This window comes from Manduca sexta, chromosome 18 (assembly GCF_014839805.1).
Source record: "Manduca sexta isolate Smith_Timp_Sample1 chromosome 18, JHU_Msex_v1.0, whole genome shotgun sequence".
In the NCBI taxonomy this organism is placed as follows: domain Eukaryota; kingdom Metazoa; phylum Arthropoda; class Insecta; order Lepidoptera; family Sphingidae; genus Manduca; species Manduca sexta.
Genome location: NC_051132.1, coordinates 4,949,861 through 4,963,391, shown reverse-complemented (window position 1 = coordinate 4,963,391; position 13,531 = coordinate 4,949,861). Strand labels below are relative to the sequence as shown.

The 13,531-nt window shown below is 31.6% G+C and overlaps 1 protein-coding gene across 4 annotated transcripts in view; it reads right to left on the bottom strand.

Annotated features, from left to right (window-relative positions):
- Positions 1–13,531, bottom strand: part of LOC115455094 (ileal sodium/bile acid cotransporter) — a 36,722-nt gene that overhangs the window by 12,011 nt on the left and 11,180 nt on the right. Inside the window, exon 1 of one of the 4 annotated variants that reach the window (XM_037439952.1) lies at positions 2,299–2,451. The exons of 2 other annotated variants lie outside the window; for them this stretch is intronic. The gene's annotated coding sequence lies outside the window, so the exon portion shown is untranslated. Of the gene's footprint in view, positions 1–2,298; positions 2,452–13,531 lie in introns of those variants that run through there. One more of the 4 variants, XM_037439955.1, reaches the window with a different exon arrangement.

Here is a 13,531-nt window from a genome sequence, read left to right as displayed (position 1 = left end):
AACTATAAATTAAAAAAGTTATGAGCGAAAATGTTAAGAAATTCAATGTTAAGCAATGTCCATTGCAACGTCATCAGAACGTGTGTTTATAAGGTTCATAATACCTTTTTTTGTACTCTCATTAATACCCAAATACCCAAGGAACCATTAGGGAACAAAAGAACATCTGCCTGCTATTATTATTATTATTTCTAACCTCTGTTGTTGTAAGAATAGCTGATAATATTATGTTGAAGTTGTCGTTCAACTTATATCTTTTAGTTGTGCTACATATTTCTGTACGTGCGGATGTATTTTATTCGATTTCGAATGATTTTAGACACGATTTTAACTTTAGTGAAAACTACTTTTTTTTTATTAGCATTTTGACTTTTAAAAGACTTAAAAGTCAAAATGCTAATAAATAACTTACTTACTACAACTTCAACACAATATTATCAGCTATTCTTACAATAAGAGAGGTTAGAAATAATAATAATAATAGCAGGCAGATGTTCTTTTGTTCCCTAATGGTCCCTTGGGTATTTGGGTATTAATGAGAGTACAAAAAAAGTATTATGAACCTTATGAACACACGTTCTGATGACGTTGCAATGGACATTGCTTAACATTGAATTTCTTAACATTTTCGCTCATAACATTTTTATTTATAGTTCTACGACAAAAAGTTACCAGACCAAAGTTGTAGAGAATTTAATTTGCAACAAAAAATGTTTATATATTTTTTTTGTCAGATAAATAGTTTAAGAGATACATCGTAAAAACCATTTCAACCCTTATTTTCAAGATGGCGGCCGTGGGACAAGGGTGGCGACCCCACAAACTTGGTTTTAGCTTTAGACTGACCCCCCCCTACACTTCAAAAAAATAAAATTGCGTCCTCTAAAAAACGCAACCCCAAATGTAACTTTTCAATGGACTAAAAGACAATTACTGATAATTTCCCTTCGATATCAACGTGGACATTTGGATCATACTGTAATTTATATTTAGTACTATCGAGTGTTGTAAGGATTTAAAAAATATTTAAATCAATTACATACAAAGCGTTAAACAAGTTTACACTGAGACAGAACACGTTCAGTTGCGAAAGTGAAATAGTACCGCGTGGCACGAATAATAAAAGTCGAATTATAACTTATGTGCTTGACGGAGGTCGATTTCATTTATGGCTTTATGATTACCAATAGGTGATAAGGTAATAATGGCGGATTTAGACAAGTAAGGCCTGGAGAAAGTGCTGTATAGGTATGTATTCACTACTCAGAGATAGCCTTTAACTTTTTCGATCCTTACAGCAATGAAGCATTTTGTATCTTATTCTCTATTTAATTTTATTATTTTTATAAAATAAGTGAACGCTTGCAGATGCAATACGCGTGAAGATATTTGGAAGTTTGTTAACCCATTAATGATTGGACATACAGCAGTTTTTTTACTAACGACCCCAACCTTAATCTTTGGTCGAATCTCGAAAATAAACCGATGAAAATAAGTTATTTGAAAGCATGTCAAAAATACTTAGTTCCGATTGGTCAATTTTGGCGATGGATCGAAAAAAGAGATTGAGATCATTTATTGAAAATGGCCGATACAAGTAAGGTACACTGGTTTATCACGCAGTAGATCAATCGTGCGTTATATTTCTGATAAATATACGATCCCAGAAGCTAAGTGCAGAGTATGATCCTTATATTAAATGCTCCATTGCTGCATCGAGATCTTGTGATATAAAAGTGTTATAGTCTACAAATAAGCGCCATTTTATGCTGCACATTGTAGTCCTTATGATCATGTTTATAGGAATTTTAAATAGAATTGCATTATGCATTAGTATTCTATACAGTATACATGCGTATTTGATATAGGTACATATTGACATGTTTGTCCGAAGAAGGAAGCTACTAAGATTACGATTTGCTTAAGTGGTACAATATTTCATAGACTAGTTATTAAGAAAAATATGTAATTAATCAACAATTAATTTTGTTATCATTAGATAACTATCACTTAATAATGCTATAGTTTGCGTATGTTAAATTTATAGGCAATGGGAATATAAAAAAAGCGGACTCTACACAAAATATTTTTCTATATATAAAATATCAAATTGTTTTTATATTACGTAAAACATTGTCTTTTATTTGACCACTATAGCTTTTATTCTCGGAACACATAAATGAAAATTCAATTGCGTTTATACTGTACAGAAAGGTTAAAGAAACTTTTGCACAATAAAAACTGAGTCTTATTCATATTACTGTTGAACACATTTTGCAACATCGAATAAAAACTCACCACACAAGGTCACAAGCTCTTATATTATCACAATAATTATCTTATTTATTTCTGCACAGTGCACTGTCGTGTCGACCGTCCCGCTGCTCCGAGACTAGTGACAAAAACTCCGGCGCAAAATACTAATTGTCCTGTGTTCGTAATCCTAAGTCTTTATTACGTAAGTTTAAAAGCGATAATCGGTTGTCAATTTGATATAATCGATGCGATTTATGAGCATGGTGTTGCTAAGTAAGAAATAAAATATTCTGGTATTTTATTCCAAGTATTTCAAACATGGAGTTTTAGAAGATGTTTATATGTTGAGATGGCTGAAGGAAAGAATAAATTTTCACATGTCGAGGAAATTCTAGAATACCAAATATTATATAACTTGTTATATTAAAAAAATCGGGATATCATAGAAAATGTTATAAACTTGCAACACCTTCACAACTACGAGGTGGTATCGTGAATTTTAAATAGACCGAATCTCGTGGTTTATGTCACGTACAGATAAGAGCTGATAAGTGCGTAAATATTTTATAATCAACGTGCACTTTAAGATCTGTAATATATTGATTAAAATTACCTATTATCTTGTATTATGTTGATACTTCAAATGTGATGTTATGATGTCCAATATTATCTTAAGAGTATTACTTCCAGATTTATGCTCGTCAAGAAAATGAGCAGTGGGGAAGGGTTTATATAATCCGTTTGCCTTTCGTAGTTTATGTAATATCTAAATATTAGAACGATTTGTGGACAGCATTTATGTAAGTACCTATATGTTGGGTGTAGTTCCTTTTCGGAAAACTTCATCCATTGCCACTGGAAATGAGTCATGAAATTTGCAAATCTCTTTATAAGTAAAACATTCCTGATTGAATTAGTTTCTAACAAATCAAACACACTACACGGACGGATGTAAGGATAATAATTGAAAATGGGATATTACAATTCTGTTCACAATTAACTCAAAAAAATCAGTTTCATTATATATCAAGCTTGGTACAATGCTTGGCATTCAACGATAAATTGAAGTACTGAACCCTCAAGATATTCTTAAAAAAATCAATTCATTACTAATGATCTCAACAAGAAATCTGCCAGAGCGAATCAAATAAGATTGACTAAAATTGACCTTGTGGACTTCCTTCACTACGTACAATGAATTATTTTGTCGGCATGAAAGAGGCGTGGAAGATCACGGCCCTATTAGATGAATGAACGACGGACCTATTTGATAACGGGGGACACAGAATGTTTATTAATAATATCGCTCCTAGAGATGTGTGTTCTATGACTTGCACTGTAGGTCTATTTATGAATAGCAAGATAGAGCCAGGACGGTGACAAAGACGCATACAAGACTGCAGCTGCATTTCTGTTACACTCAAACCTCACCCGTAACAATGCGAAGTGGGTAATGAAGTTTAAACAGTTGCTGTAGGAATCGTACTTTAACGTAAGAAAAAACGAAAGTTTTGTAGTGGGTATATTTATATCGACGACAAGCGAGTGACAGGTTTTGGTTGATAACACGAGTAAGGCCTGCGCAGGGAACTAAAGTTCAAGCCTTCTCAATAGTAGAGACAGCTGTGGGTGGGTCTCAGTATATGATACAGGGTTGATGCTGTTTAAGGACGGTTCTGCGCAGCTGCCTTAGTGCAGCAATACCCTGGGGCCGATGCATAGAGCCGAAGGCTACTGCGGGTATTGGATGCTATGCTGGTGTAGGTTAGGCATTCGTTCCAATGGTCGCTCGGTTGATGCTATATTCCCGAGTGTTGACATTGGGCCGAAAGACCGGTGAAACCAACATAACCGTTCCATTCTTCCCTTAGTAGTGGCAGCGATAATGCGTTTTTCCAGGTGAAAAAAAAAGTGTTGATAATAATATTAACAAGTAATAAGCGTCTATTATTTCTCATTTAACTTACAAAATATGTTTTTTTTTTGTGTAATATACAGTTGAAATATTTATATGAGAGGTTTTTTAACTCGTTTATCACGTTTTTGAAGCCCAAATTGATTGTGTCAATTTATCAATATATTGCACAACGAACGCGACACGCTAAAGTCGTCTTCGTTGGATATTTTTGGACAGATATTTAGTTTTAACTGATGCAAGGATATAGTAAAGACATGTATAAAGCATTTTTTGTAAGAAAACAATTATAGCTAAGCTGTTTTTGATGCTAATTCATCTTAATATACTGAATATTCCAAATTATTGACCCTAAATGGATAATGAAAGCAAATATTTCTCGTAATAAATGTTTGTACTGAAACAGTTTTTACGATAGTTTTATGTCTCATCTATTTTTTTGTTTTTCTTAATTTTATTATTTCATTTCATTATTTCTATTTTCTATATCTGCTGACACAGTTAGTTTGTAACAATATTTAGTAAAAACCTTTTCGTTACGTACATTTATTTTAAGAAATACTCATATATTTGTGTAGGAATTAATTAATGTTGGAACTGATAAAGTTGACGCATAGTAGGTGTATGTAACACGATCGTTGGGTGGCACAAATAACGTTTGCTGATAAGAGAATAGTCTCGGAGGTAGAACTTTGGCACTGATAAAAATAATTATCAGCCGTTGACATGTATATTGTCCCTTTTAGTAGAGGTTATAGTTACCAAAAGGTATTTAAATCTAACTTCGAAATTTAAATTTTAGGTATTTAAACGTCTACCTAGCTGTGTAACTGAAAGTATTTTGTATGATCAGAAGGAAGCAAGGAAGGCAGGAAGAATATTAGCAAACTTCAGTCCTCCATGTATCGATTAACAAGGAATCACTGCGATGCAATTTAACAGTTCCCTTAACATACGTACGTCTATTCATAGCTTCCTAGTTATTTTCTTGCATACATTTCACTAACAACGAAACATGAAAGTCCTTTAGAGATCTATTTTAGGCGTCAGTAAGTCAACTCAAGGCAACCCATCGACGCGAAACTATTAAATATAATTAGACGTTCGTGTGTAAATATAAATGGAATAAGAAATAAGTTTCATATCCGTCGGGTGCTGTTTACCTTCGTTTGAAATTGGCTTTGTTTGTTTTTCGTAAGCTCACGAAATATTTCAATTAAAACTATATTCATCGAAGACAAATAGAATATTATTTATAGAAGATATTACCAATTTTTATATTTTTATTACCAGCGACTGTTTGTCTATCATGACTTGATAAAAGAAAATGAAAATTAGTTAAAACTTTAATATTGGCAAGGAGAACGATATTTTATTCAGTATACATTTATGTCGTATGTAAATTTTGGTTCGAAGATAAATAAATGGGCAATTAGTAAAATTTATCTTCTAGCTTATTGCTTCGACTTGGTTACACTGGTATTTTCCTAGAAAAAATATGAATAAAACTTGTCAAATTTAATTATAAAAACAAATTCTCGGAATAATGACTTAACAGATTTTTCAATGCGCGCCAATAATAGAACGACTACTAAAATATTCGAATATCAATTATTATTCGCAGACAAACATCTACATAAATTAATAAATAAAGAAAAAAAATTATGAGCAAAAAAACCAGTATGAAATTATAGTCATGTTAGTTAATAATACTTGTAAAGAATAAATTAAAAGTAAGACAGCAACTCAATTGGTGAAGTAATTATTTGTAGGATCAAACCAATTCTAAATATAAAGTACATGAAGATGTTAGATTATTCACTTGGTGACGGAATTTGGGAATTATTTATACATAAATAAGACCATGTTCTACTTCAAGTTATAGGTTTTCTTCTATTTCGAAAATATTCAAAGAACCTTTATTCAGGAAAAGACTACTGCGCCGCGCGAATTCGCAAGGAAAGCTTTCCTTTAATATCTTCCCATTCTTATTTATAGTTAGAATTCATTGAAATAAATTCATAACCGTGAATCGTACCACAATTCAATTTGAATACGAAAACAAGTTTTTAACATTTGTGTACGTGATCTCGCACGCGTGACGCTTTGAAAAACCATCGAATTGATTACGTCATTGATATATAAACTGTAGAAGTTACGCTATGCTTAACACGAACTTAGTTAAATCGTCATTACTTGTAACTGTACTAATTGAAATTGTTAGTTAAGTTAAATATGTTAAACCGTTTTATCTATTATCTGCAGTGTTTTGTATGATTATTGATTACTATAAGCGTCTTCACTAGTAAGTGTTACTTATACAAAAACAAGCACTTTCCAACTTTAATTATTAACAATAATTAAATTCAGTACGCCACATTAGATAATTTTTAATATAACACTTTACAGCCAGGTTTATTTGTTCATTGACCCTGCAAAAAAGCCAGTTACCAAATGCCAAACAACAAAAAAATAAGAACTTGTTTCGATCGCAGAAGACAATCCTACGAATGTGTTTTAATATATTTTTTGCAACTGTTTATCGGTAATTATTATATTAACTGTATATATTACATAAGCATGGAATCGTTATAATGCGCCATAAAATAAGATGTCGCCACAAAAACCGCAGCAGAAAGGCAAATAATAAACGGCTATGGTTAAATTGTACCTTTTACTTATTTTTTGCTTAACTTACTGTAATGCCTTCTTACTGAAATTTTAAAATCGAGTTTAATACGAAGGATACAAACCGCCGTCAAATAATCGATTTATGATTTTTTTTATAAAATATTTATTTGGTCAACTTGTCGGCATGATAGAGCTCTAGCTTTTATTTTTAGCAAAACTAAGATGCTGTAGCCGCTGGTGCCTATTTTTAATAATACTTTTAAATTCCATTCTTTTTATTAAGACGCGTCCAATTAGCTTGCGTAAATGAAACAGCCAGTACAATTTACTGAAAAGGAGCTACACCTGGGTATCGGTATTAGAAAACAATGGATGGTTTAATTCAATGTAGCCATTGTTGTGAATTGTGAACGTTTGTGAACCAATACAGACGATGGGAACTAATTCGTTCTTCCTAACATTCATACAGTCACTTACGAGTTGTGTATACGTACTTTGTTATACAAAGTTAGTATAATATTTCAATGGCTAAAAATTAAAATGGAATGGAATATTCCTCGTTAAATTGTCTTTATAATAATGTTGATTCCAAATTAGAATGAATATCTATGTATATTAGGATAAGATATAAATATTTTTTCTATAGTGTTAGGCCAGTTTCGCACTGGCGGCATCACAAGGCGATATGTTAGTTTTTTATCACATTACGAAATACATATTATCTCGGCATAATGTTCACTAGTTGTTTCTCTACCAAGCCTTTAAGCGCGGTTTAGATAAACAAGAAAATTTGCAGAACTTGACTTTCGCAAGCGATTTTTACCGTTTAAACAATACGGCAAGCTGATTTCAGCAAAGTTAGAAGGTTGCAGGAATTGCGGCAAGTCGTCTGTGCATAGAACTATTGAAATATTTTAATGTAAAAACATTTACAAGTTCCTACGCAATATATAGCTGCGAGGATTTGCTAGTCTGCACTTAGTTTTAAGAGATAAAGGCGTGTTTAAATTCATAGTTACGTAAAGCCGGGAGTTCCGTAGTTAACTTCGATAAGGCAAATTAAAACAGAATAATACCACGGTCACGGACTGTCTAGTGTCTACGTAATGCATTCGTCACTGACCTCTCGACATGATGATTACAAATCGATACCGTTGTGACTTGTGACATTGCTAACATTGTTGCTTATGCGAATTTGAACACAAAATATAGTTTAATGAATAATTTAAGTGATGCAATATATTTTTAATAATAACTCCAAAGTAGTCTAATTTTGTCTCTGTTTATTATTATAGCAAAATTTTAGAGCAGTAATGTATTAATTGGAGTGTCTAAGATAGATGTTAATACTAGACAACAGGAAATTTGCATACATTAATTTTAACATATTTTACATCATATTTACATAATTTTGTTTTATTATAAGACAAGTATCAACTTTTTAATTAGTTTCTGCTCACTGCGCATTAATTATAATTTGTCATAGACACGACAAGCATTATGATTAATTACAATTTAATATAAAATAAGCAATATATAATTGCTTTACAATTGGCAGAAAAGGTCAAATAATTTAATGTTAATTAACAATAAAAGTTGAACAGGATTTAAAGACACACCTGTACAATAAAATGTTTGATATGTCGCAATGATTTTCATTTAATAATCTATACGGATAACCCAAAACTGAAGTTTAGTTTGTTTCTTTGAATACGTTAATAACAGAAACAAATGCTCTAAACTCGAAAATTTTATTGCTGATTAAAGCTACATTATAGTTAAGTACTTTATACTCAACAACGGATTTAATTTAGTAGATCCGCGAGCAAAAGTCATTAAATAAGTCGTCATTTAATAAGACAAACATGTATAGCAGAATGAGGAAAAATCAAATCATCTAACACATGAAAGTCAAAAGGCCGTTACCCTATGATAATTTATCAGACGTCTCATACACACATTTGTAAACAATATGCACTCAGTTTATGATATGAGATTGAAAAACAATTCTTCTGTTTATTCCATTTCGAATATTGGAAATTAAATTAAAAGAAAAACCACTATTGCTTTATTGTTTGGCATGTTTTTTATTCTAGTGCGACAAAGTGAGATTCTATAAGTTAGAAATATTATAAATCTTTTAAAATTATAGACCAAGCAATGAAGTTTAACAAATAGGATGTCTTGTAATGCATTTTGTTTTTAATCTGTAAATTAAATTAATTACCGAGAATAGAATATTTCTCGTAATTAGAATGACAGATTGACTATACGTTTAAAATTAAGTCATGTTTCCTGGAATTATTGAACCCGTATATATACAATTAAGTTATGCCTTAGAACATTACTTAAACCACTTGTAAGAGTATGCTACAAACAATATACAAAGTAAATACATAAGTATATGATTATTTTTACTTATGATCTTCGTAGCCGTATTTCAGCCTCGGCGGCCAATCTCAACGGAGATCAGCCAGATAGATATGAAAACTAACCTAAACCCTTGGTCAAATTGTATTATAATGGGTCAAGAAATGAAGCAGTTATTCATACTTCAAATATTGCAATGTGCAAAAATTGTCTTTGCATCTCTTTCTTTCGCGAATTGTGAGTCCTGATGACGTCACATGCGCATTTGCGCCTCTTTTCTTGTCTCTTGACCCTTACTCCTACTGAAATTCAAGGGTTTAACTTGTTGATTATTCCCGGATATAAATAATTCTTTCTGTGTTAGAATTTATACAACATAAATATTTGATAAAAATAAAGAACAAAATGAAGCAAATATACAATTCCTTGAAATAAACACGGAAACTATATTTAATTTTAGTGTTGGTATTGATTGCCTCATATTCTAATTATTCGTGGAAATTATCAATAAACTGGGGAAACCATTATCAAATTCAATGGGGAAACTTGAAACATAAAATATAATCACCATTTCGGTTCGTAGTATACTGCTATGGCAAAAATTACAGAAAATAGCTTGAAGTAAACATAAAACGCATCAAAAGCTTTTATTTTTCAGGTTTTATAATTTGGCTAAACTATTACTATTTGATAACAGGCGCGGACGAATATCAATTGCCTTACTTGCTACTACGGATTTCGGATAACTAAACTATGATAAAATGCAGAATTTTATTGGTCTTTTTTAGATAATGATTATTTATACTATCGCTATACCAACTACGTTTTGTGAAAACAAATAATATAATTTGGTAATTAATTAAGAGTCACTGTAGTTTATCCCGAGGTATGAACGGAGATAACCTCTAATCTTTCGCACATTAAATTTATTTAGGTATATATTTTGAGGGAGCATACCGAGAAAGTTCTTCAAAAATTGCTGCCTTTGACCTTTTATCGACCATTGATAAGAAGTTTTAAAGCTTTTAATTAGTTTGAGTTCAATTCTAAAATGTTAATCAACGAAATTAACACAGTTATCTAATAATAGTCAAGCTGCTATTGAGAAAAGTATCATAAAGTTAATGAATTATATACTTATTATTCTCAAGCAGTTTCTATTAGCTGAATTAATCATTTAAGAAAAGGCGGGAACTGAACCGTCGACCTAAGTACAGGATCTAGATAGCTTTATAATGATAAGGTTCAGAATTAATTAATGTCACTTCTTTATCCTCAGCCATGAAAGCCGATAACCTCTACACTCACACATTGTATTGAAATAGTAAAAATAATCTACAACAAAAGTAATTTTATTATAAGTATAATGAACTTGTTTTATTAAGGCGATACCTCAAGGTCCATTTTCATACATTTTGTTTCGGCTTTAATCTGGGTAACTAAACAAGTATTGGCAAGTAAAGAATTTAAATTCACGTCTAGTTAGTGATTAGTTCTCGCAGTTGAAAGAAAAATGTAAAAATAATTAATAATCATGGATATTTCTGCCTTTAAAATTTCGTCATATTAAATTTTAAAGGCCGAAATATCCATGATTAATAATACAAAAAAAATAACCTAAGAATTCGTTGCTTCCCAATTTGCTACAATAATGATATAACGTATGTTTATCAAGGGTGTTCAATAGACATAACCAGCATCGCTTGCATCAACCTCGGCGTCAAGGCTAACCTGCGCCAGACTGAGTATGACTTGACATATCTTAGTAATATTTAATGATTCGTGCTATACATACATATTATATTGTACAAGACCAGTAATGTTGAGTAGGGTATCTTACGTCAGTACATGTTATGTAGAGCTCCGGGTTTATTATTATGTTTTCATTGAGCAAATTAATTGCTTTAATGCTCGAAATGGGTTTCAATAAGCGATGGTAGATACCTTTGTATGCCCTTATAAGATTAATTCTCAAAATAAATGTACGCAACGAAATAGTTTTTAAGAAACGTGAATCGTTTTTTTTGTTTGGCTTAATACATTTTTTCAATATATTATTTGATAGAACGAATGTATTAAGACTTACTAAAAAAAAGACAAGGGAGACAGAAAATACTGTAACAGTATTTCTTAAAAACTATTTCGTAACGCGCATTTATTTTTATAAATAGTCATATACGTTGTTCGTTTATAGAGTTCAAATGATTGGACGCTAATTAACACTGCATTTGTAGTAATGTAAGCTCGCTGTGGACCACGCATGTTGTATCACCTAAACTCTACATAGAGTACTTAGATTCGTAGATGGAAGGGAAGATTTTAGCTTTGAATCCTCTAAAGTCTACACTAAAGAGAGGTCTCTAGTGTAGTCATAGTTTTATAATATTGTTTTGAATACCCAACAACCACCTGAGTTTAACTTAATCTGAAATAACAGAGAGAAACAGCTGTTCTGAAATACATTCTATAATTTTTATATCGTTATTAGGAAATACAGGACCCACACTAAGAAACTTGGCGTGTTTTTGTAATAGTACCGGCTGTGTACTAGTTGATTGATGCTACGTGCCTAGTCGAGCGTATTGATACCACATTGAGACTATTATTTGCTTATTTGAATTCATATGTTGTCAGATGCACAGCGTCACACAAAACACATTTAATGACAGGTCAGTTTTTTAACAAATAACATTTAATGTAAGTAATATTCAACTAGAATACACCAAACTATACCTGACGCCGTACCCAAGATGTCTTTCTACAATCGTTAATGCTAGTATGAAACAAAAAAAAATATGGTAATGATAAAGATATTTTATATTTTTTTAAGAGCGGCGATAGCCTAATTGGGTGTGGAACGGACTGCCAAGACGAATGTCCGCAGGTTCAAATCCCAAGGGCACACACCTCTGACTTTTCTAAAAATCATGTGTGTATTCTTTGTGAATTTATCGTTCGCTTTAACGGTGAAGGAAAACATCGTGAGGAAACCTGCACATCTGAGAAGTTCTCTATAAGAATTTCGAAGGTGTGTGAAGTCTACCAATCCGCACTAGGCCAGCGTGGTGGACTAAGGCCTAATCCCTCTCAGTAGTAGAGGAGGCCCGTGCTCAGCAGTGGGCAAGTATATAATACAGGGCTGATATTATTATGATAAAGATATTTTATGTATTAATATGTATGCTATTGGTATACCTTTTAAATAAATAAATAAAAACCTTCCTCAGTTTGTGGGGCCTTCGAGGCTATCAGTAGTTACCAGGCGGAAACTTGATAGTCGAATAAAATAATTGTCACATATGCAAAATCTACCTTAGAATACACGAAGTCTAATAATAATGATAAGTTATTATTTAAATATTACGTATCTTATATGCATAATCCATTATTCATGTGTTGTTTTTTCATCAATCTCGCTGTCTTGAACACAACCAGCACACATTACTGAATGTTTTTTATTTTATGAAATAAATGTCACGGTCATAAAAATGGCGAAGCAAGACTATTATTTAATTATGATATAGCATTGCCGCATTCTGTTATATTATTTAAAGTCCTGCTCCATAGAAATAAATAATATTTAAAATAAATTATCGAACATAAAAAACCAGGCATTAGAAATATTAGCGTTGGATTAATTGGTATCGACAAATATTTTTTTTCATATATCGTTATTACACTACAAGTTCGATGTGCAACGTCTACTCTACGCACTATCACGCTTTTGAATTTATCATTACAATATACTCTACCAGTTAGTTGGAAAGAAAAATGTAGATCCGGGTATAGGGAAGGAAAAACCTTACATGCAGTTTAAAAAAAACAGTATTTTTAGCCAAGAATCAACCCCGTTGTTTTTTTACAAAAAACAATATATTGTATTATTACGCCATTCTGTATGCGGCAAACTAAATGAAAGAGATAGATTTTAACTCAAACGCCTTTACGAAAACGTCTATCAGCGCTTAGACTATCCAGTTTCAATATTTGAGTAATATATTCAATGTGAATAAGGTTATTGCGATCGTGAATACAAAATACGATTTCTTACATATAATATATGCTCTAGAATATACGGATATATTTCCTGAAAAACATCGAAACACAACAACGAGCGTTGCCATTTAAGGCGATACCTCAAGGTTCATTTTCATACATTTTGTTCTGGGTAACTAAACAAGTATTGGCAAGTAAAGAATTTAAATTCACGTCTAGTTAGTGATTAGTTCTCGCAGTTGAAAAAAAACGTAAAAATAATTAATAATCATGGATATTTCGGCCTTTAAAATTTTATATGAAGAAATTTTAAAGGCAGAAATATCCATGATTATTAATTATTTTACATTTTCTTCAACTGCG